This window comes from Sciurus vulgaris (assembly GCF_902686455.1).
Source record: "Sciurus vulgaris genome assembly, chromosome: 7".
Lineage (NCBI taxonomy): Eukaryota > Metazoa > Chordata > Mammalia > Rodentia > Sciuridae > Sciurus > Sciurus vulgaris.
In genome coordinates, this window is record NC_136467.1 from 81,177,603 (window position 1) to 81,202,286 (window position 24,684).

At 36.0% G+C, this 24,684-nt stretch overlaps 1 long non-coding RNA gene across 5 annotated transcripts in view; it reads right to left on the reverse strand.

The window, feature by feature from the left end:
* Positions 1–24,684, reverse strand: part of LOC306665452 — a 61,505-nt gene that overhangs the window by 26,848 nt on the left and 9,973 nt on the right. For 4 of the 5 annotated variants that reach the window (XR_013765021.1, XR_013765022.1, XR_013765024.1 and 1 more), the window contains exon 2: positions 16,855–18,834. The exons of the other annotated variant lie outside the window; for it this stretch is intronic. This is a non-coding gene — a long non-coding RNA (uncharacterized lncRNA). The remainder of the gene's footprint in view (positions 1–16,854; positions 18,835–24,684) is intronic. 5 annotated transcript variants of the gene reach the window in all.

A 24,684-nucleotide genomic window follows, 5' to 3' on the forward strand; every position in this document is an offset into this window, starting at 1 on the left:
ACATTCGCTTTAATTTTCTTTGAGGGCTGAAACATGGCACACTCTTGGCTAATCGCACTTTCCAGAAAAATCATCAATGGAAGAAGATGGTTTGAATATTTTATTTTCTAAGGGCATTTCCACTAACACATTATAAAGCTTCCCAATTAGAATTAGGATAAAGAATATGAATGGATCTTGATTGAAGAAGGCAGGAAAAAATAATATAGTGACAGGGTAGAAAGAACAAAAGCTTCAGGCTCAGATAGATATTCTGGAGTTCAAATCCCATATCTGCCATTTATAAACTTTGAACTTGATCAAATTGCTTGACCTTTCTGAGCCTCAGCTTTTTCATAGATAAAATGAGAATAATGATATTTATCTTGAAGAATTATTTTGGAGAATCAAATGGGGTAATGAGCTTACAGATTCTAGCAGAGGACCTGGCTTGTAATCACTCAATGCATAACAATTAAGTATCTTTTGCCTTTCTCCTTATTCTAAATTAGTGGGCAGGATTACTTCATATGACTAGATAAATAACCTGGGAGTTAGTTACTGTTATGGTTGGAAGCTAAGTTCATAATTTTATGTACTCATAGAAGAATTATAAACAGATGCATGGTGTTATTTTTCTGGGCTATACTGCAGTGCTAAAGGACAGGGCTGATCTGTTTGAATAAATGTTAAGCTTGGTATGATTTCAGAACTCTCTGTAGCCTCCAAAAGGAGAAAACCCTTAGAAATCTTCAGATGTTTTTCAGTATTAGGAGGGACCCTTCCTTTCTATTGTCTTGCTTTTGAAGACTATGTGAGAAATATTTCTTAAAAAGACAGTGTTATTGAAGGCTCCTGCATGTCACTGATTTTTATTGTCAACTTATTCATTCAGGCATTAATTTAACATTTGACTCCCTATTGTGCCAGATACGGAGCCAGGTGTTAAGGGCACAGGAGTCAACAAAAAATACATATAAAATTACAAATTTGGGTAAGAATACTCAAGTGGATGGATACTATAATAATAGAGTCACTTGCTGCACAGCAGTGTTTCAGTCCACAAGGGGCTACATGGGGGATGATGGCCCCACACAGTCTAGGTGTGTAGTAGGCCGGGCCATCTAGGTTTGTGTAAGTCCACATTGTTCAAACAATATGACAAAATTGCCTAAGGACTTGTTCCTCAGATTGTAACCTTGGCAAGCAGATGCAGGACTGCATTCCCTTCCTCCGACCTTCTTTCTTGACACAAAACAGTCCTCTCCTCACCTGCTTTTACACAAGTTTGTGTTGTATCTATTTCTTATCCTTTGAAAATGCGCATATTTTCCAGGCAGGTTTTTTTCTTGTATTTGGGATGTTAAATTTCATTCAGCCTCCTTAAGGCTATTAAATCTCTTTTCAACTTTTCTTCTATAGTAGGATTCTACCTGCAAATTTATATTATATGGAATTATTTTTGTAAGAAACAGAAATTATGAGTAAATTCTAGCTACTTTTTTCTTATTTAGAGCACATCTACTGAATTGCAAATATTTAGAAAATGGGGAAAGAGAGCGGAAACATAATCAGGCACAAAGAAGACTTTGTTTACAGATGCCCTGGGCCCCTTCACAGGCAGTTTGCTTACCCAAGGTATGGGTATTTGTGGATGGCAGAAAACGTTGTGATAGATGATGACCCCACTTGCTCATTCCTATGTTTGCAAACTCTTCAAAGACTCTCATAAAGAGTTGGAATTTATTTCCCACTTCCTGAATCTGAACTGGATTTGTGGCTTGGTTTAGCCAGCAGAATGAAGAGAAAATGAGTTTTGTTCCACTTTTGCACCTCAGCTTCAAGAGGCCTTGTGCCCAGATGTTATGAAAATTACTTGGAGTATCCCACTTGTAGATGGATACCTGTGGCCCAGTTACCTCCGTCACCCAGCCAATAGACACATGAGAGGAGCCATCCCAGACCAGTTCTAGTGACAATCCCACTGATGGTGGATGATGATAAGCTTGAAGGAACCTGGATTAGATAAGCAGAATCACATAGCTGAAGGGTGTACTCAGCACCAAAAACAAAAACAAAAAATGTATTCTTGATTTAAACTTCTGAGTTGGAGGTAGTTTGTTATGTAGCAATAACTAATGATTATAGTATTATTTGAATGATTTAATAATTTACTAAGGTGATATTCACTTTTCTTCTCCATTATATCCTTTTGATATGAATTCAGTCCTTAGTAAAAAAAATTTCTTTTTTTATCCTTCGGTTGTCAAGAACATTCTCAGGTATTGATGTACTAGTGAACGTTTTATAATAAAGCTTTTAGGGAAAAGTGTGTGTGTGTGTGTGTTTACATACATGTATAGATTTATTATAAATTTTATATATAAAGGATGTGTAGCACACAAGTTATAAATAATAAAATATGCAATATATGCTTATGAATTTCACAAATCCATTCCATTCTCCCACAGTAATTTTATTTTTATAGAATTCATTATGCATAGCCCACTTCTGGTTGAAAATACCACCAATATTTGACAAATGAAATTTCACTCCAATCTGCTTCCTCTCTCAATAGGTTATTGTCACTCAATGTGATATATGACTTACTGTTGAGATATTTCTAAACTTGTTCAAAGTTGCATTCATTAAGTTGTAAATGCTTTTGGCTTCAATATTAGATATGACACAGCATTTAATTTAATTTGAATTATTAGCATTTTCTCCACCACATTCTTTAGCCTAAACAATAACAGGATAATAAATCAAGCCCAATTTTCAGTGTTGGCTATTTCTATGGTGGAATATTTCCATCGTGGTCATTTTCACCTACTAGTACATTGTAACTGAATGTGGACCTGGAAGAGAAGCACAATAGCCTACATCATGTGTTATTTCCACCATGCTGATACAGTGGAGTTGAATAACCTCATGAGTATAGGTAATATTTAAATATAGTAAAATGCTGAGAAGTGATGAGGTTTTAGAGTTTATGACTTTTATTTTTTAACCTAATTTGTTGAATTATAAGTTATATAATGATTTTTTAAATGACAGGTATGTTGAACAAATGGCTTGCTAAATTCTTAAAAATATTAACAAATAAACTGCTTTCAGACCAGCCCTGCTGAAGGATGCTGAGAATACCTAATGGTTCTAGTTATAACAATAGCTCCCATTCATCTACTGCTTAGTAGATTTCAGTCATTGTGCTAAGTACTTTACTGATGTGACATGGAGGAGTTGACAGGTAAGATGAAAATCTAGATGGTATAAGCTTAGATACAGAAGCAATATTCAGCAGTGATGGTGGAACAGTAGTCTGGAAACATCTGGTGATTCCAAAAAGATGTAAGTTTTAGAAACTGGATATGAAACAGAATTTGTAACCTCAAGAGAGCTCACAAAGGAAATTAAGTCCACAGAAGTAAATGTGCTCATTGATTGGACACAATTCCAGAATTCTGCATAGAATGGATTCCATGACAACAGTGTAGTTGGATGACATATTGTGGCCTAATCTAGAACTTGAACTGGCATAGCAAGCAAAGTTTTCACTTTCATGTGTGTGTTTTAGGTCAATAAAAATAGCAGTTTTCCAGGGTAGCTTATATTCATGCTGTTTAAGTTTGAGAAAGTATCAACTTTGCTGAGATTATATTATGTTATTTTATTAAGAAAGCTGTAGGATCACTGGAGATTTGGGGGCCAACCACCCATTCCCACCAAACCCTTGGTATCACTGGAACAAAGGTGTGACCACCTTACCCATGACTCCAGTTTTGTGGCAGAAGTGAGGAAACAGTGCAGATGATACAACTTTCCAAATACATTACCTGTCTCCTTTCTCTTTGCATAGGTTTGGTTTCCTGTGAATGAATCTTTCCAAAGTCTTTTGTGAAGCAAAAGTTACTCAAGGCAGTGCAATGGGTGTGATTTAGGTTCCACAAAATAGGCTACCTGGGTTGTTTTCAGGTTTGTTGTACTTCTCATTCTTTTTTGGCTTATGTTTTCTTTCAACAATGGTTTCAATTTGTTCTGAAAAATTGGTGACAAAAGCATTCAGGAGTCTCTGGAACACCTGACACTATGACTCAGTTCCTCGTGTTCAACTCTCATTCTGAGTGGCCTCAGGGGACATGATTAGCCACAAGTGAGAAGTATCACTGAGGGGTTGTCTGGTGTGGGGAAATGTGCCAAAAAATGACATGTAAAACCCCTTCAAATTAATTTATACATTGTTGTTGTGCATTACTAAGGTAAAACTCATCAGTCAGATGCAGAAAATTTTGGAAATCAATCAACATACAATTGTCGAGCTCCTACCATATGAAAAACATTGTGGCAAATGTTGAGATGAATAAGGGTATCTAAAATCCCTGAACCTGCTGTGAGAGATGTTGCAGAGAGAGATGTTGTTGGAGAGAAAAGAAATGGTTACATGAAAATAGAATAAGTAAATAAATAACACAGAAGAGGATGATACTATTCAGGTGATGGGTTGGGGGCTTGGGAACGACATCCCTGAGAAGATAAAAGCTGAGAAGTGATTTGATGGGTGATAAGTGCATGAAGTGCAGGAGAATCTGGCTCCAGGGCTAATGTAAGAAAGTTTGAACTTTATCCTACAGTAGACTTCCAGAAATACTGAAGTGATAGTAGCTGCAGAAAAGATCAGTATCAGAGCAACCAATAGAGTTGCAGTTAGGATATTCTTCATATCTCCAAACTTCTGTTTCGCCCCAACAACAACAAAAAATAGTAATACCATCTTTCCCATCAGATATTTTTGTGACAAGTAAGTGAGATATAAAGGCAGAACACTTAGTATCGTGCCTGAGTCAGAAAAAGTTACAAAAAATAATGATCATAATTATATTCTTGGCCATGAAGATTTGAACCAAGTGATAAGAGTGCAAATGAAATTGTATGGGAGGAAAAGTGCAGAATTATCAAGAGTCTGGATATATGAAGTCAAGTGGGGGCAGTATCAAAGTGGATTCAGGTTTAGGGCCTAAAAAACAGATGATACCACTAAATTCATGGAAAATAGGGCAGTCAGGAGAAAAGGCAGGAAAGACTCACTGACTCTGTGAAGCATCTTGTATTCTTCCTCATGTCAGAAACAGGAAAAGCCACAGAAAGTTCTTGGGAATAGAACTGGGTGAGACTGGTGGTGAGAGGAGTGTCAGCAGTGGGCAATATGGCAGAGGGCTAGGATCAGCCAGAGCCCATCACCGGCATCCTGGTTGGTTCTAGAAGGTGAGGGATGCAGTGTTGGCAAAAAGGCAACTGAAGGTTCTGGGCTGCAAACAAAGTATCGAGGAAGTCAAGCAGTTGCCAAGGTTTCAGAGACATAGAGGAGTAAAGCTTTTATGAAAGAAGTTTTTCCAGAGGAATGAGAAAATGGGAGCCCAAAGGAGTAAGACCAAGAAGATTGCATGTTGGAAGGTATGGTAGAATGATGTCTGAGGAGAGAGAAAGAGAAATAAGATAGAAAAACAGATAATGAAATTAAGTATTAAAATAGGAATTGAGTCATGGGATGCATGAGCCTAGAATTGGAGCTGGAATAGATCAGCAGTGCAAGGCAAAAGGAGTCTCTTTTCCTGTTCGATACTGTATTATTTTTATTAAGTATTCAATATACTGAAAATATCTATAAAATATTTATAAGGCATAAGAAAAGTCACAGAGACATATCCAGGTTTTATGTGGTTATAAAATTTACACAATTAATGGAGAATTCTTTAAAAAATAACAAAATCACAAATACAAAATTAGATATAACAATGGTCATTTCTTTAGAAATGAAAAATAAGTTACAAACTTTATTTAGTGGTTTATTTTTCCTTTATTTTTAACTGCATAGTTGGGGAGAGGTGCAGTCTTTTAGCCTGTTGACAGAAGTTATAACTGAAGAGTTTGCCCTGTAGGGTGAATAAAGATAACAATATTTTATCGTATAGTTCAAAACAGCTCAAAGAGTTAGATGTGGTGACCCACACCAGTAACTCAAGCAACATAGGGGAGGTTGAGGCAGGAGGATCAGAAGTTTCAGGCCAGCTTTGAAAACTTAGCAAGACTCTGCCTCAAAATAAAAATAAAAAGGGCTGGGGTGTAATTCAGTGATAAAGGGCCCTTCCGTTGAATCCATAATACTGAAAGAAAGGTTAGAAAGAAGAATTTTAAATGTTTTCACCACAAGGAAATAATAAATGTTTGAGGAAGAGAGAGCTATACTTATCCTTATTTGAATATCATACAATGTATATATATGTAGCCCTGGGTGTAAGTTTTTAAGAATAAGTAGTGAGGAGAAAAATGAACGAGGAGAAAATGGCAGGTGGTAGGACAGCCCTGGGAGAGCTTTACGTGTCTGTCAGAAAGAGGAACATGGAACTCCGCTGAGATTCAGCCTACACTAGGCATTGTGTATGTCTAGAAATCCACCCTCTGCAGGGACAGTCGTGCTGTGCATCTACATCTCTATTTACCCATTATGTTGGCAGTTAAGATACAATGATGGCAAAGAGCAGTATAACACAGAAACTGCAAGGCAGGAGAGAAACTGGGACATAGGAGGTCTCTGACAATGTGGTCTTCCCTCATATATGTTCTGGTTAGATGTCAGTTACAAACTGAAACACATTTTTATTTTAACAAGTATGTGTTTACATATATTTATGCAATTAAAAATAAGAGATAAATTTGGTAAGGAGGGGAAAATGAAGTAGCTTCATATGTTCTGATAAGAAAATGTCTATCATTTATTTAAAAAAAAGTTTAAATCTGATTACAGAACAGGATGAACAGTACTGATCAATTTGTGATAAAAGTAACACACACATCAAACTACATATAAAACTATTTCTAAAGTGTGGTTACACAAGAGGAATGGTATTGGTACAGAGAAATTGGAAAGGATTTAATCTGCTTTTACTTTCACTTTTTACAAAAAAAAAAAAAAAAAAATCTGTATTATTGAAATAGAAATTAAGACCCAAACCAGAGATACATCAGTGAGTGAGCCTGACTGAGCTAGAAAAACTCAAAGCTTTCCTAAGCAATATTTAATCAATCACAGCCCGTGTCTGAGCCCATTCTAGTTTCTATAACAAAATACCATAGACTGAGTGGTTTCTAAAAAGAAATTTATTTCTCATAGTGCTAGATGTGGGACGTACAAGATCAAGACACCAGTGAGCTGATTTGTATCTGATGAGGCCCCACTTCCTGGATGGCTGTCCTTTCTCTGCGACCTAATCTTCCTGAAGAGACAAGGCAAGTCTTTTATCAGGGCACGGATTCCATTCATGAGGGCTCTGCCCTAATCACCCAATCACCTCTCTGAGGCCCCATCTCCAAATGCCATCACTGTGGGGAGTAGCTTTCAACATAAAAATTTTGGGAGACATTCAGACCAAAGCAGCCTATAATTTTATTAGTCATCTTTAGTCAGCCCTGAAAATTAATATGTGCTAGTGGATTCCAGAGTTTCAAATTATCATAACTCACATGGTACTAAAATTCTCCCCCAGGAAACACAAAGTCCTCGTTGGGTTATTAAGAAAAGAAAAACACTAAATGAATGAAGGATTTTAAAATCAAGAGTACTATAGAAGTAACAGAAATTGTTAATACTTTAATAATTGTTATATTTTGTAATGATTAACTTCTATTTAAAATGATAAAAGATTCCAACTGTGTAATCTGTTGCATAAAATTTTCATTTAATACAAATGATTCATTTCATCCAGCTTCCTATGATAGTTTTGTGCTTAGAAACCAACATAAGACGATAGAAACCATTTTCTAGGGTAAAATTTACTTTAAGCAAAATGGTATGACCTATTCTTTATCTACAATTCTAGTGTTAGATGAAGAAAATATGTACATATGTAGATAATAATAGAAAATAATACGGACATATATAGATAGATACAAATATATAAATAAGAGCTTGCTTTCTAATAGGACTATAAAATATTAAGTTTATAAAGTATAATTTATAAATTGAAAGTATGAATAAAAAAATTGAAAACATTTCTAAAATCCATCAATTATAAACAAGCTCTCAACTAATCATTCAGTATCCCTCCTCCAAATTTATCTAAAACATTTCTCTTACACACACACACACACACACACACACACACACACACCCTCACACACACATAAACACTACATATACATTTCTTTTCCAAATTAAGTTCATACTTTTACTATTACTTTATATCTTTTTCCTTCATTTTGAACATTTTCTTAAAATTGTAAAGGTATTATTTTTAAAAAGTGTGGTTGATGATTATATAATATTTCACCATGTTCATGTTACTATATTAAAATATAATCATTCCCATATTGTGTCAGTCAGTGTCCTAAGAGGAAATAGGTGGTTCGCTCAACTGGCCTGATTGAAAGGAGTTAATAAAGGGATGTTTTACAAGTGTGCAGACATGCTTGGGGCACCAATAAGGGATCATTTTAACTCCAGGCTAAAGGGCAAAGGAGTATAATGGTTACTAGAATTCATAGACAGCTATCACCGTCAGAGAGGATCTTTGTAGGTGGTGAATGGCCATTGTCAGGCCAAGGCTGGAAGTGGGTAAGCATGAGAAATAAATGCCCTGATTTCTCTTTGTTCCTGTCTTCCAATCTCCAGATGCTGCTTCTCATAGGTCTAGTCAAACCAGAATCAGAACAGAAGGAAATCTATTAATGGTGCCCCATAGTGGGAGGTCACTCTGGAAAAGAGATGGTAGAGAAGTGTGGAGACTATAGACGAAAGGGCAAATGCCCAGAACACACATTCTTTTCAGTGTTTCCCCTCCTACATTTTCACTATTATATAAACGAGGTTGTGAGAAGTACTACTTCTAACAAAACTTAACACCTAATTCTTCAGCAACTTTAATAAAGAGTCTTGAATGAATGAGCAATCAGCCTACCCTGTCACTGACAAGATTATGGAAAAGTAAGCCTGCATTGAGCATCCCATGGAAGATTAAAATCATATTATCTAATCAAAAGTCAATTGTCCCTTGTTTTGCCCCATAACTGGGACATTAATAAAACCAATAGGGTAGAATTTTTGATTTCCTATCTAAGCGTCACTACATGATGCTATACTTAGCTGGCATTTTTTATCGGTTAACAAAACAAGGCAAAAATCACAGATCTCTGGCTCAGATATGGTTTCTGCTGACCAAAGGAAAGCAGAGTCAGAAGGCAAGTCAAGGTCTCCAGGACAAACGAAAGACCCCAATTTTTATGTTCATTATTTATTCTGTTATTTTTCTTAAAATAAATTCAGTGTGCATCATGAAAGGAAGCTGGTTGCAGAACTGTTTCATCTTGGTAGCATGAGGCTTTAAAGCATGGTTGGATTTGGCCCTACAGTTACCTTACAAGCAACAACTTAGCTTTACCCATGAACACTCCAAGGAAGGAGTAAAATGAAATTATGGCTCTGCCATTCACTCACCATAGTATTTTGACTCTAATGGGTAGCAAATCTGTGCCATTGTATAAGATGATATTTATGTGAATTTATAGGACTTCTGCAGAAAATATCATACAAATACCTTCTTTCTCCTTTTAAGGAAAAACAAGTTTTTTTTTTTTTTTATTTAACTATAAACAAGAGAATGTTCTGGTCTCTGAGTTCATCAAAGTTTCAGATTTGAGGGACAATTTACTAAGTATATGAGAAGATAGAAGCATGAAATTTTAATATTCATACAAATCCACTACTAGTTTCAGAAATACACTACTAGTGTAGTTTGAGAAATTTTTACTTCCTTGACTTTGTTCAAAGTAATTCCTAAATAGTATGGTTTTGTTTGTTTTGTCTTGTTTTGTTTGGGCTATTGATTTGTAGGAGGTCCTTATCTATTGTGGATAGTGTACATTTTCAGTTATATGTTTGCAGACATTTTCTCCTATCCTGTAGATTGTCTTCTCATTTCGTTGATGGTTTCCCTTTGCAAAGCAGAGCTTAAAAGTTTGATTAAATTCCAGTCGTCTATTTTTGCTTCCGCTTCCTATGTTGGTTTTTGTTTGTTTGCTTTATGATTGCCAAAGTCAATGTTAATAAAGTTTTCCCTCTTTCTTTCTGTTTGGGAGGGGTATCAGGGTTAACCAGGGGCACTTTATGACTGAGTTAATCTCTAGCCTTTCTTAAATTTTATTTTGAGACAGGGTCTTTCTAAATTGTCCAGGTTGGACTTGAACTTGCAATTCTCCTGACTCAAACTTCTGAGTCGTTGGGATTACAGGCCTGCATCATCACATCAGGGTTTCTGTTAGTTTTTATTATTTGTATATTTGTTTTCTGCTGGGAATTTTGTAATTTCAGGTCTTAAGTTCGCATTCTTAATGTTTTAAGCTTATTTTTGTGTATAGTGTGAGATGAGTTCAACTCCATCTTTTGCCTGGGGATATCCAGTTTTCTCAATACCAATTTTGAAGAGACTATCTTTTTTAACAGTGTGTATTTTTTGCACTCTTGTTAAAGATCATTTGACAATATAGTTGTGAACTTAATTATGGGGATCTCTGTTCTTTATTATTGATTAACAATTATTTTTATATATTTTCTATACTACTTTTATTACTGTAGATTTGTAATACATTTTGAAATCAGGAAGTGTGGTACTTCTGACTTTATTCTTCTTGCTCAAAATTGATTTGATAATTTGAAGACTTTTGTGGTTCCATGTGCATTTTATGATCATTTTTGCTACTTCTGTAAAAAATGCCATTGTGATTTTGGTAGAGATTGCACTGAATTTGTAGATAACTTTAGGTAAATGGAAAATTTAATAATTTTAATTCTACAATTCAGTAAAAAAAAAACCTAAATAATCTTTAATAGATTTTCTTCAAAAAAGACATACAACAGCCTGTGGGCATGTGAAAAGGTGCTCATGATCACTAATCAAGAGGGAACTACAAATCACAACCACAGTGAGATGCCATCTCAGACCTGTTAGGATGGTGATTGTTTTCTTTTTTTTTCCACTGCAGAGTTCTTTTTTTATTTGTTCTTTTTATATAAACATGACAGTACAGTGTATTTTGACATATTATACACTCATAGAGTACGGCACTTAGCATCCAATTCTTATGGTTGTATATGATGTGGAGTTACATGGTGGTGTATTTATATATAAGGAAAGGAAAGTTATGTCCAATTCATTCTACTGTCTTTTCTATTCCCATCCCTCCTTAATTTCCTTCATTCTCCTTTGTCTAATCCAATGAACTTCTATTCTTCCCCTCCCTACTCTACTCTTACTGTGGGTTAGCATCCACATATCAGACAGCACAGTAGGCCTGTGAGTTTTGTGGAGTGGCTTATTTCACTTAGCATGATTTCTCCATTACCAGCAAATGCCATAATTTCATTCTTCTTTTTGCCTGAGTAATATTCCATTGTGTATATATGCCACATTTTCTTTATTCATTCATCTGTTGTAGGACACCTAGTTGGTTCCATAGCTTGGCTACTGTGAATTGAGCTCCTATAAACATTGATGTGATTGCATTGCTGTATAAGCTGGTTTTAAGTCCTTTGGTTATACACCAAGGAGTGGGATAAAATGGTGGTTCCATTCCAAATTTCCTGAAGAATCTCCATACTGCTTTCCATAGCGGTTGTACCAATTTGAAGTCCCATCAACAATGTGTAAGTGAACCTTTTTCCTCACATCTTTGCCAAAATTTATTGTTAATTGTATTCTTGATAATTGCCAGTCTGATGGGGCTGAGATAGATTTCAGTGTAGTTTTAATTTGCATTTCTCTAATTGCTAGAGACGTTGAACATTTTTTGTTGACCATTCATACTTCTGTGAAGTGCCAATTCAGTTCCTTTGCCCATTTATTGATTGAATTATTTGATTTTTTGGTAAATTTTTTGAGTTCTTTGTATATCCTGGAAATTAATGCTCTATCTGACGTGCAAGAGGTAAAGATTTTCTCTCATTCTGTAGATTCTTTGATCATGTTTTTGATTGTTTCCTTTGTTGTGAAGAAGCTTTTTAGTTCAATACCATCCCATTAATTGATTCTTGATTTTACTTCTTGTGCTTCAGGAGTCTTGTTGAGGAAGTCAGTTCCTAAGCTGACATGGTAGAAAGTTGGGCCTACTTTTTGTTCTGGAAGGTGCAGGGTCTCTGGTCAAATGCCTAGGTCCTTGATCCATTTAGTTGAGTTTTGTGCAGGGTGAGAGATAGGGATCTAAATTCATTTTGTTATGCATGGATTCCCAGTTTTCCCAGCACCATTTGCTGAAGAGACTTTCTTTTCTCCAATGTATATTTATGGAGCCTTTGTCTAGGATGGGATAACTGTATTTATGTGGGTATGTCTCTGTGTCTTCTATTCTCTTTCATTGATCTTCATGGAGGTTTTTGTGCCAGTATTAGGCTGTTTTTGTTTTTGTAGCTCTGTAGTATAATTTAAGGTCTGGTATTGTGATGAGGATGGCAATTATTTGAAATTAAAAAAAAAAAGACTAAGTGTTGGAGATAATGATCAATTACCACAAGTCATCTTTGGATATGAAGATTTTAATTATGATTAGCAAATGATTAGAGTTATTTGGAAATGACAGACCTCAATATAGAAAATTTATATGATTGCTGAGGAAAGAAATATTTCATATTACTTGTTAAGTTTGCATTCAGATTATTTTATTTTAGAGTGTTATTTTGAATTGTCATTTTTTATTAGGTTTTATATCAGGTTATTTTTGTAGCATGAGAAAATGTACTAAATTTTTCGTGACCTCTAACATATTTCTTCAAAGCCACATAATATGAATTTCCAGGAAGATAAAATAATCACCCTATATGCAAATAACAGTAATTTTTATGTCTACCATTACAATTGTTTTGCTGTTTCATGTTAACTTTGAATGCATTGCATTGCAAATAACATCGAAAGAGAAATGATGTAATTATGTATTAATCATATTTATATTAACAACATTTTAGGATTAAGATATCCTTTCATTTAGAGAATAAATACATGGGGGATGTCATTGTATTTTGCCATACCATGCTAATATTTTTATTATTTTTGTATTAATTCATACGTGAGATTGTGCCACATGGAGTTTTACTAATCATATATAAATAATCTATACAGCTTTCCTTCATTGCCTGCCTCTGAAATTATTTAAGTAGCATGAAACTAATTTATTCAGGAAACATTTAAGGGAAAAATCTACTTGCATATCCAGCTGGGTACGGTATTTAACACAAGGGGAGAATACTTCTTTGATATCTTTTAAAAATTCCATATATTTAATTATTTGATTCTTGAAACTTCTGATCCATTTTTTGGTCCATTTTTGTACTTTGGCTACATATATTTCATTAGAAAATAATCCATTCTTCTTAAAATTGTCAAATTTGCTGCCACTGAACTGTACAAAGCACTACCTTATGTTTTAACAATTTATATTATTAATAAAAATTGAGCCACCAACTGAATTCTTTCTGACTAGAGTGTTATACACATAGAAATAAAAGTTAAATCCTCTCCTTAAACATGGGGGAAAAAATGCCCTTTTCTCTGTTTCCTTATTTTCTCTGAAAGAGGGAACATTTAACACATATCCTGTTCCACACATTTTCTCTCTTGATTGTAATCTATTTCAGTTCCTCTTTTTTCTAGTTTCCTTTAACCTGAATTATGTCCGGCTTTTTTTTTTTTTTTTTTTTTTCCATCTCTCCCTCTTTAAAGAACAATTACAAGTTCAAAAACATTCAGAATAACATTTTCCTAAAATATTTCAGGGAACCCAGTCCTCTTGTCCTGAGCAGAATCATTTTCCCTTGAAGAAACATAGCATGTGATTTCTGGGGATTCTGGAGTCTGGTTCAATAGGAACTTTTCAGACAGCCTCAAATGCCAGAAGTAACCTTACTTGTTTGACAGTGACTGAATTAGGTAAAATTCTTCTTTTTCCATGCGTGCTATTCCACTTTTAACCTCAATTACATTTAGTTTAGGAGAACCTGGTGGTGTGGCACATCAGTAATTCCAGCTACTCAGGAGGCTGAGGCAGGAGGATTGCAAATTCCAGGACAGCCTTGGCAACTTAGCAATAATAAAAAAATTAAAAGGGCTGGTGATGTAGTCACATAAAAATGTAGTCAGTGGCATAAGCATCCCTGGATTCCATCCCTAGTACCTGGAGGGTGGATGGGAAGCTTAGGAAACATTGGCAGAAATGAAAGATGAACACAGGGCTTCATGTAATGTACAAATGTTGAACTCATGGAAAGAACTGCACAGTCCAAAGAAGGCATTGGTTGTTCCTTATGATAATTATAATTCTTAACACATTACCACTTTTCAAATTGGGAACTTTAGGATACAAGGACAAAAAATAAAAATTAGGTTGAGTCATTTAGAGGAAAAGATGTTTACTGAAGAATGCACCTAGTAGCAGAACCAGAAACCCACTAGGGTCTGTAGGAGACCTCTTGCACACATTGCTTTCATGTGGTCCAGGTGAGGGGACACCTTGCATAAGACACCAGTTCTCTGCAATACTGCTTGTTGCCCCTTCAAGCAATGCGTGCCTCTAACAGCAAGAAGCTCACAAATTGTACAACCTCTAAAATGGTACAGCCTCATTATCACTATCCATCTGAAGCACCATTGTAATAAGCTCATTAATGCCAACAGTATTTAGGAGAAGGATGCTTTGTATCTGATAATTAGCTAAGGTAAGAAAAAACAAATAAAATTAGAAATTGTAATAGAAAAACCAAAATGGATGCTACTATTGATGGTGCACTTTGCTGCTGCTGCTGCTTTTTCCTTTACCTTAGTACTTGACAAATAGTTCTTTTTCATCCCTCCCCCAACTTTCAGTGCCACTGAAAGAAAACATCCTGGGATGTGTATTATTGTGCTCTAATTACATTTGAGGGCACAGTGGCATGTGATTGTGGTATAATAACTAAAGCCCCGGAGTGCCTTTTTATTCCATTAAAAGTGACCTTAGCCTTGGATCACAGAGCTTTGCATTGATTTGTCTTTTTTGTGGTTTCCTCTCCACAGGTCTGCTTCCTCATCCAGGGTGATGCATTGAATTGTGACACACAGGGGGCAGTGAAATTAACTATCTTTCCCGTGAGAAATAATTCATCATTCAGTGTTTGCTCTTAATGTGCCTCTGTTGCTAGTGAATGAAGTCATATGAAGTGTACTGAAGCTGTGGAGCAGATGGGCAGTACATAAATATCATTTATAGATCATAATGGCAACAGCAATCATTTTCTCATCTATAAATGGGAGGCATTTGGACTGCAGTAAAGGAAATGCTGGTAAGTTTGGTTGCTGTAAAAAAAAAAAAAGTGACGCTAATTACTGCTATGGATCTTATTCCTCACTAGAGCTAACTTAAGCTTTGCTTTTTTGCCTTGAGTAGTCTTTTAACAGTGATGATTAATAGTGGGATCTGGATGTCTGCTTGTCTTCTAGTGGAAAGTCTTCCCTGCCTTCTCTGGAATTGAGGAAGTATTTTTGTTCTTAGGTCAGAGAGTAGAACACATGCCAGCTCACTTGGCTTCTGGACTGGATTTACATTTGGATGAGAGGTGCTATAAGGGGTAGGGTGAGCTGGGAAAACTCAGATTCATCTTTAAAATATCTACTAAGGGCTTACTTTGTAAGCCAGACATTGTGCTAGATCATGTGAAAGGGACACACATTGGATAAATCTTATTTCATCCAATGTAAAAAGTAAACTTGAAACCAAAGAGGCATATACCAAAATATTCACTGATGCATCCTTTATAATAGTGAAAATTCAGAAATGACCTATCAATAAGAGAATTAAAAAATAAACCATGAAATATCCATCAATGGAAAACCATCCATCACTTGTAAAGAATGAGGTAGATCCATATGTGATAAGGGTTCCACGACATAATGTTAGAACTAAATTAACTATCCAACATGATATAGCCAGTGAGATACTCTTTGTAAACATACAAGACACACACAAACAAATATTTTCTCCATAATCAGAAGCTTAGCAAAAAACCCTGGAAGAATATCCTCTAAAAGTAGGTCCTACAATTGTACAGTGTCAGGAAGTGCTATTCTCCTTAGAGATGGGTTATTTGGTGGCAGTACGGCAGCCATAGGTGATAGTCCTTCACCAACCTCATGATTTTGGTTATCTTCAGGAAATGAAGGGGACAGGATTAAAGAGAGTTGTCAAAATGAGCTCTAACAAAATGAAACTCATTCTGGTCAGTTAAAACTAAGGGAAATTCATTGGTGGGATATTAGGGACTCAGTATTAATGGGAGGCTGGAGGACTAAACTTGAAAAATACAGAGGTTAGGAACCAAAACACATTGATGCAGTAGAACAGTGGTAGAGGAGGAGAGTGCAAAATCTTTTATTTACCAAAGTTAGAAAAAAAATTCAATTCTCATTTTCCTAATAACAGACAGAGGCAGTTATGAATAATATGACTGGCCCACATGATGTCTCAGTTTGGAGTTAATTGAGATAGTGATTTTTTACCTTTGAATTAATAAAATAAACCAGTTCAGCTGCCTGTTTAGTAACTTGTGACTGCCTCCTTCATTGAAGTTTCTGAAACCAGTTCTCATTTCACCATCTACTCAATAAAACACAAACCAAAATAAGTCACCATATCCCTTGTTTAAAACTGTCCAATGGCTCCACCACATTTAAAATAAAACCTTAACTCTTCTCCATGACTGTGAGTCTTATTACAGTCTGCTCTGTCTCTTGAGCCTCATCTCTTCTCACTCCCTCCCATGTTTCTTGTCTTCCTTTAGTTTCCAAATACTCCAAAACTAGTTCTTACCTTAGGATCCAATCACTGTTCCCTCTGCCTGGAATGCTCTTCCCCTGATTCTTCACCTAGCCAGTTTCTTCTTGTCCTTCAGCTCTCAAAAGATATCTTGAAAAGAACTTTCCTAACCAACTGAATTTAAAGTAAGGCTCTCTCCATATTCCTTCATTCTGTATTAATTTCTTCATAGTACTTGTCACTACACAGAATTTTCTTGCTTCTTGATTAGTCTGTTACACATTGATGGATTTTCTACTCCAGAGGACAAATTCCAGGAGAGCAGCAATCTTGTCTGTCTTGTTCAGATTCTGTGTTCCCAGACTGGATCCACAACTGCATGGAGCAGATATTCACCAAACAAATTGTTTCCAGTTTACTCAACCATTCAGTGGTTAAATTTACTCAAGCATTTCCATTTATTCCCCAAAGCCCAAGTAATTGTAGGGTAGTAAGCCTGGATAAGACTTTGGAATAGTCCCTTCAATTTATAGTTCAAAAAGAAGGGAATGGAAAGGTAAAGTAATTTGATCAAGGTCATGGTGAGTTAATAGCAAACATGGACTAAAATTCTGGTGTTTTTCACTTCTAGAGTAGAACTCTTTTAGTACATTGTGCTGACCACATTCTGAATGATCTGACTTTCGATTTATGCATTCTGTGGCCAACATATGTGAAAGGCAATATGATTTCACAAAGGTGTTGCCTTTTGAAGATGATTGTGTTATCTTGGGGAGGATTGGACACCTAGGCTGATTACAGTAGCAGGTACATATTGAATAATTTCAGTGTGCCACATATTAACATATAGTAATTTATAATCCCCCAAATCTTCTCAAGTAAATACTGGTATCATCTCCACATGTAGGTGGGGAATTTGAGGCCCAGATGTCTAGCACCTTACACAAGGTCACATAGCTACTAAGTTTGCAGTCAGGATCCAAATACAGGCAGTCTAATCCAAAACCCCTGATCTTAATCATTAATACTGTTCTGCCCCCTCTGGTCATGAAGCCCAATTTATCCTTCAGAATACTAAATCAGAGAGTTTCCACTGAGAAAAAAGAGGGAAGATTCCTGGGTGAATCATCAGGCAAATAATAATCAATAGTACAGTTCTCATCAATGCAGTATTGGCAGAACTGACTCTTTTTTAGACTTTAAATTTCCTTTTACAAAGGTCCTCCATAAACAGCAATGAAATAAAAAGAACAAACACCATTGAGTCACCAGCTTCCAAGGTACTGAGTGGTGCTTTATTGATGGCAGGTATGTAGAGCTTCCTGGAACATGTTGTTTACGAATAAGGACGTCTTTCTGGCATTAAGAGAGTAGAGGGTTTGTGGATTCTGCTGGCCTTGGAGCATGACACACTAAATAATTGATTAAAGAGAAATGGCTTCACTGCTTCTCTGTGCAGGCCACAGTGTTTTATTAAAGCTGTTTTCTAAAGTTGGAGATGGCAGTTGGACAAGGGCACAGACACAAGCTTGACAGAGACTAAAGCCTCTACTCCTGATCATGTGCAAACATCACCCTTCAGAGCAAGCACAACTCCCTGAGTGGATGGGATGGTTTTCATAGACAGGACTCCTTCTCAATTTCCTTAATTCTGTGTTATTAACTTTCTATTCTGATTACTACTAAAATGTCCCTTACAATAAACTGGAGGTAGGATTCAGTAGAATATAGAATCTTGGACACAGAAAGAAACTGTCTTCAGGAAGATGGGAATGCCAAGTGCGTACTGTATTTAAATGTGTCATTTTATAACACAAGTAAATCTATCTTCTTGATCCCCATCTTTAAAATTCTTTGAGTTAAAAAATTTTAAAATTTTCTGGCATAACATAGACTGCTTTAATAATGAAGCTTGACTACAAAATAGTTGCTTTTTGCTTCCTCATAATCATATTTCAGATTGACCCCCAACTAGAGGTAGTGACTGAATTGTTTCCAAGGTATCTTCTGGAGTAATACAGTTCTACTGATACTCTGAAAGAACAACAGATGAACATCTTAGGGAATATCTGGGTCAAATATACTTTGGGATGAACCTCCCTTAAAACATTTCATCATTGCCAGGCTTGGTGGCACTAAGCCATTTAGTGAGACCCTGTCTCAAAGTAAAAAATAATGAAAAAAAAAAAAGCTGGGGTGTGGCTTAGTGGTAAAGCACCCCTGGGTTCAATTCCCAGTACCAAAAAATAAAACAAAGCAAAACGAAACATTTCATTCTTTATTATCGTGTAGCTAAAACCAAGTTAACATTCTGTAAACATTCAGACCTTACCTATGGAAATATTTACTTCTCAGTATTAATAATTATCATAATTTGTTGAAGTTCTGCTATATACAGGGAAAAATGCATATTGAATTAGGTCATATGGTTGCCAAATGGTTTCAAACTAATCGATAGTTATACAGAATTCAATTCTATTTTCATCTACTCTACACAACCCTTCCCCCCCAAAAAATCATCCCAAGCTAATGTTTCTCTAGGAAGTATATTTGAAACACTATATGAAGTTGCTATTTTATTGGTCTAAAAATTTTGAATACCAGAAATTTTAATATAGTTCAACCCTAATAGTATAAATAACAGGAACTGGAAATTAGACCTGGATCTTCCTCTAAATAGTTGTCTGTCCTTAGTCAAGTAATTCAAACTCTCTGATCCCTTCTTAACTCAAAATGGGAATTATTAGTGAATACTCTCTGGAAACTTCTTCAGGTTTTTGTCAGTATCGAAGCCTTATTTGTGATCTAAAACATGCTTCTCAAATGCAGGATATTATGCACCTTAACTAATCTCTGTGTCAAAATCTTGTCCTCAAAACATCATACTTCTCTTGAGAGGAACGGGGTGATTTAGAACCATAATGCTAATGTGGAACGGTTGACTTTGTCCTTTAATGTGTTTTATTTATTATTTATCATCATCATTATTTTGTTGTGGTGGTGATGGTCATTCTGAAAATCAACCCAGTACCTCACTGCATGCTAAATAAGTGCTCTACCACTCTGCCATGAAGCTGCATCTCCGTCCTTTTTTCTTTTTCTTTTTTCACTGTCAACTTGAGAATTAAGAAAATAAAAATCAGCAGGTCTATTGTGTTTTTATGTTCCAGATTCAACCTGAGAATCTCAATTTCAGGGACTGAGTAAGTACTACTTAAACTTGTCTAAGTAGTGTCAACCAAAATGTCAATATGCCAAGTTTGTTAAAGTCATCATCGAAAGGCTTCTTATACTACCAGTAATGTGATTCATTGCTGTTTTAAAGAGTTATAGAATGAACATTTTCATTTTCTACCATGGTTTGTCTTGTCACACTTGATTCTGTGAGGTAAAATGAACTCTTGGTGAAAACTGCACTAGGGAGAGTGTACAAGGAAGCAACCTTGGTTAACCAACAGGTTCAACAAGCTGTAGGACGTACCTGTACGGTGAGACGCAGACATTAGAGTTTCTTTTTAAAAAGTCTGTTTTAAATTAACACTAGTGGATTTTAAAAGAGGCAAAATAGTAATAGACACTGGGCAAAAAAGAAAAAAAAAAAGTAGCAGCACACATACACAATGAAAACCAAGCCAGGATGTGGGTGTGAGTCAACAAAGCCAAATGCATCTCGCAAAAAGTAAATAAAGTCAAAACAAAAAGGAAATTGCATCGACAGAGACACAGAAGTGGACAGAATGGCTTTAGTATGTAACTCTAAAATATAAATTTAATGAAACTGAAACTAAATCACTAAAATATAAAGCAGCAGTGAATATTTTCATAACATCTCTGCCTCAGAAAATGTAAACAAACATAAAATTCTAGGCAACAGAAAAATGTCTAAAGATTAAATGCAAAGTGGGATTTATCATTCCAGAAAAGCCAAATAAAAAGTAATTCCAACATTTTGTTACTTTTAATTCATTTTCCCAAGAAAATACAAAGATGAAAACTTTTTAAAGTCATGTTAAACTAGTGCTTCAAGTTACCATTTCAATCCACTTAGAGAATTATAGAAATTCCAAGTTCCTATATGCATGAACTTTTCTATATTACCTAATCCATTTCCCTGATGTTTATAGCAGACTTTCCTATGGGAGCAATCAGACAGATAAAAAAGTGTCCCATAAAGAAGGAGATTCTAATATTTAATTATTTACAGCAGCTAGGAACACCCTAACCAAAATCTCTCCTGCCAAAATGGGCAGTGGGCCCAAGGAGGTATCCATCATTTCCTGAAATGGATCAGTAGAAAGACAACTTGCCTTGGATTCAGAACCTGAGTCAGCTCCAGCACCAACACTCAGAAGCTGAATGATCTGAAGCACTTACCGAATCTCTCAAGACTGAGCTTTGTTCATCTGTTAAGATGTAAGAAATTACAGTCCAGTTCACAGGGTTGACAAGAGAGTCAAATGAAACAATATCTGCGAATGTGCTTGGTAAACCGTGAAAAACTAATAAATGCCTGGCATATATAGTTCCTGACAGAATATTTGAATAAAGTACCCGCTTTGATTTTACAGAGTGATTTAGGTGAAAAACTCAGTGAACTGTGAGAACTTCTGCTCTCTTGTTTTGTACAATGGAGTTTGTGTTATCTTGTTCTAACCAGTTCCAGGTTTGGGAAGTGTGCATTTAATTTTGGAAACTGCGGCACAAGATACTGCAAATACTAAGTGCTCTCAAATTGTTTTTAGCTGGAATTATTGGTCAGTGCAAGAAGCAGTAGAGATGGCATATTCCACTGGGATTTCTAGATAGCATCAAGAAAACAGGCCCCACTTTCGCTTCCATTTCACCAGTTATCTGCCCTAGCCTAGCCAAGGATATTTGGTCTTCATCACCTTCAGACCACTTGCTTGTTTGTTTTTTCATATTTTTAGATGCTATTCCATGTTATCCTCTTTTAATATTACTCCTACCCACTTACAGATCTACCTCCTCTGGAAGCTTCCCATGATTGACTCTCTTTCTTCCTGTTCAGTCTACTTTCAGCACCACTTAATAGATTTATGCACGATTCTGATATTTCTACAGATGTTGATCAAGCAATAGCATACTACATGAAAGTAAGACTGGGTGATAGTTCGTCCATTAAATAATTTCAATCAGTCCATTGCAGCTTAAAAAGAGAGAACAAATACAAAACTGATCCATCTAGTTTTTGTATACAAACAGAAACTTCCCTGAGTTAGATTAAAAGTGCAATAACTCAGTGGTCATTGGTAAAGCCTCATATGCCTTGAGTTCCATTCTCAGCACTGAAAAAAACATTTAAAAAAAATGGAAGTAAGATTGATCACAGTTTACACTCTGACTTAAAGTATGCATACCTGAGTATGCTTTGTGGTGTGTGTGTGTGTGTGTGTGTTTCTGACTTTCTCAATTATTTGATTCTTTAATTGCTTAATCAAAATGGAAATTCATTAGATAAAGAAATTGTAATCTGGAATGCTATAAATTTTTCATGAGTCTTACACAATAAACTGAAGCTCATTCCTCTCCTGTAAAGTGAATGTGTTGGATTAGCTGATTCATAAGAATTCTCCAACTATGTATGGACTTTAGATAAGGAGAAATCTGGACTATATCTATGGCAGGTCATACCTGAAGCACACTTTCCATTTTCTACTATTGTTTTACAGTGAATTTATAGTAAAAATCACTGTATCTTACTTATATATTATTGTCTATAAAATAAAGTGAAAGGAAAGAGAATGAAAAATATGCTTCTCACTTAGCTTTTTTCACTGGGAATCTATTCAGTGGGACTGACATGATGGGTTCAAATATTGCAGCCTCTTCCCTGACTGAGTCCACTAGAGGCCTTGTCAGGGTGTGGCGCCTCTCCATGATTTAGTTCTGGACCCCTGATGGCCTGCTGCCTCACCTCAGTCTGAGTCCCAGGATTCAACATCTACCCAAATTTAAAGGTTCTTTCATCCTGCTTTGTGGTTGTTTGGCTCACCTTGACTGTGCTGGAGCTCTGGGACAGTGTTCCAACAGGAAACTGTAGGAGTGGCTTCCTTATACCAGCCCCTAAGGTGGAGTTGGGGCTATTATAGCTACTGTTGCCCGGGCAGCCTGACACAGGGTTCTGGACCAGCAGGCACACGGAACAGCATCATAAGTCATGAGTCAAATCAACTCCTTTTTTTTTTTTTTTTTTTCCTGGTGGTGCTGGGGGATTGAACCCAGGGCCTTGTGCTTGCAAGGCAAGTACTCTACCAACTGAGCTATATCCCCAGCCCATCAACTCGTTTTGATTACATGACTCTGACTTATCTGTGGGCAATTGATGGATGACTCCTAGGGAATTTTCAAGTTTTGTACACACTCTAAGGCACTGAGGTGAAACAATAGTGCTATGTCTTACACAGAATATATTTTTAGTAAATGTTTATAGAATTACTAAATAAAACTGAATAACATTTTAAACAAAATTCTTCACAAGCTGTGATGGTGAGCCTGAACCAGGAGGACAAAGTCTAATGGAAATAATCATCAAGTCTTATTCTTAGACTGATATCAATAACACAAGGTTCTTGTATTTGTATAGGGTTTCACAGATTATGTATCATTTATATATATTTATTCCATTAAATGCTTAACAAAAATCCTATATTAATAATTTCGAAAAATGAGAAAAGCATGACACAGATAGTGTAAACAATTTGCCTGAAGTCACATGTCTAGTAAATTGCTGGTTGAAATCAAGGTCAATTTTGCAATTTTAAGTGCCATGTTCTTCCTAAGATATATTAAGCTGCATGTAGCTAAGGGACAATTTATATTTGGATGGAATGAGCTCTGTCTTCATTAAAATACCTTTGCAGAGTAGCAACCTTTATGAAAATACATCATCCACAGCAAGACTAACAGTCCCACTGAACTGTGTATTGGTCAGTTCACATCTGCAGCATATATTCAATTCTAAGTACTAGAAAGTTTGAGATTTATGAAGGTTATGAAATAGAAAGCCATGGGAATTTGTTCTAGTGGTTAAAATTCTGAATCATACCGTATGAGGAGCAGCTGAAAGAATTTGAGATGTTCAGCTTAGAAAGGGGAATACAGGGTTTGGAGTGCAGTGGCATGGGTGAGGAAAGTATATTCATTGTCTCCGAAGGTCAGAAGGTTGTAAGGTCAGAAAGATTAGACCTGAAGCTCCAGGGGCCAGAATAGAACTGCTGGAGAAAAGTTATAGAAAAGGTCATTTAAAAAAAATTCAATAGAAAGGAAAATTTCAAAAACTACAAGTTGCTCAAAAATTCAAAGCATTTTCTTATGAATTACACCAGAGTAAGTGGTTAATCAGGGATGAGTAAGACTATTTGCTGAAATATAATGGTTTTGGTAGTACATGGAAGGATGATTATAAATGCTCATTAAGGTCTTTGCTAAGGGCCTTTAAGATTCTATGTTTTAATATTTTTTTCTCTATAGGATTTTTATTGGTGTGGATTAGGACACAGGATAGAACATCATGCAAGGAATCTTTGGCTTGAGTACTAGGTTGTGGCCCTCCACAATCAGGTGTTCAAGAGAAAGTGACCTTGAGTTTTTTCTTTGCTGTTGAATATCTTGGAAAACCAGTTTTGGGTCTTGACAGGAATGTCATTCTGTTTGATGTGATCCATAGCTGCCCAGACTTTTCCTCCAGGGCATTTCTCAATTCCTTCAGCTTATCTGGAAAGTGCTCCAACTTGCTGGAGATGTCTAGAACTACCTGGGCTAGGGCTGGGCCTCCCCAAACCATTGTCAGGACCACCACCAGAACTGGGAGTGATAGGATCAGCTTTATGGAGGGTCCAGAACGGCAGACTGGATCTACGGATT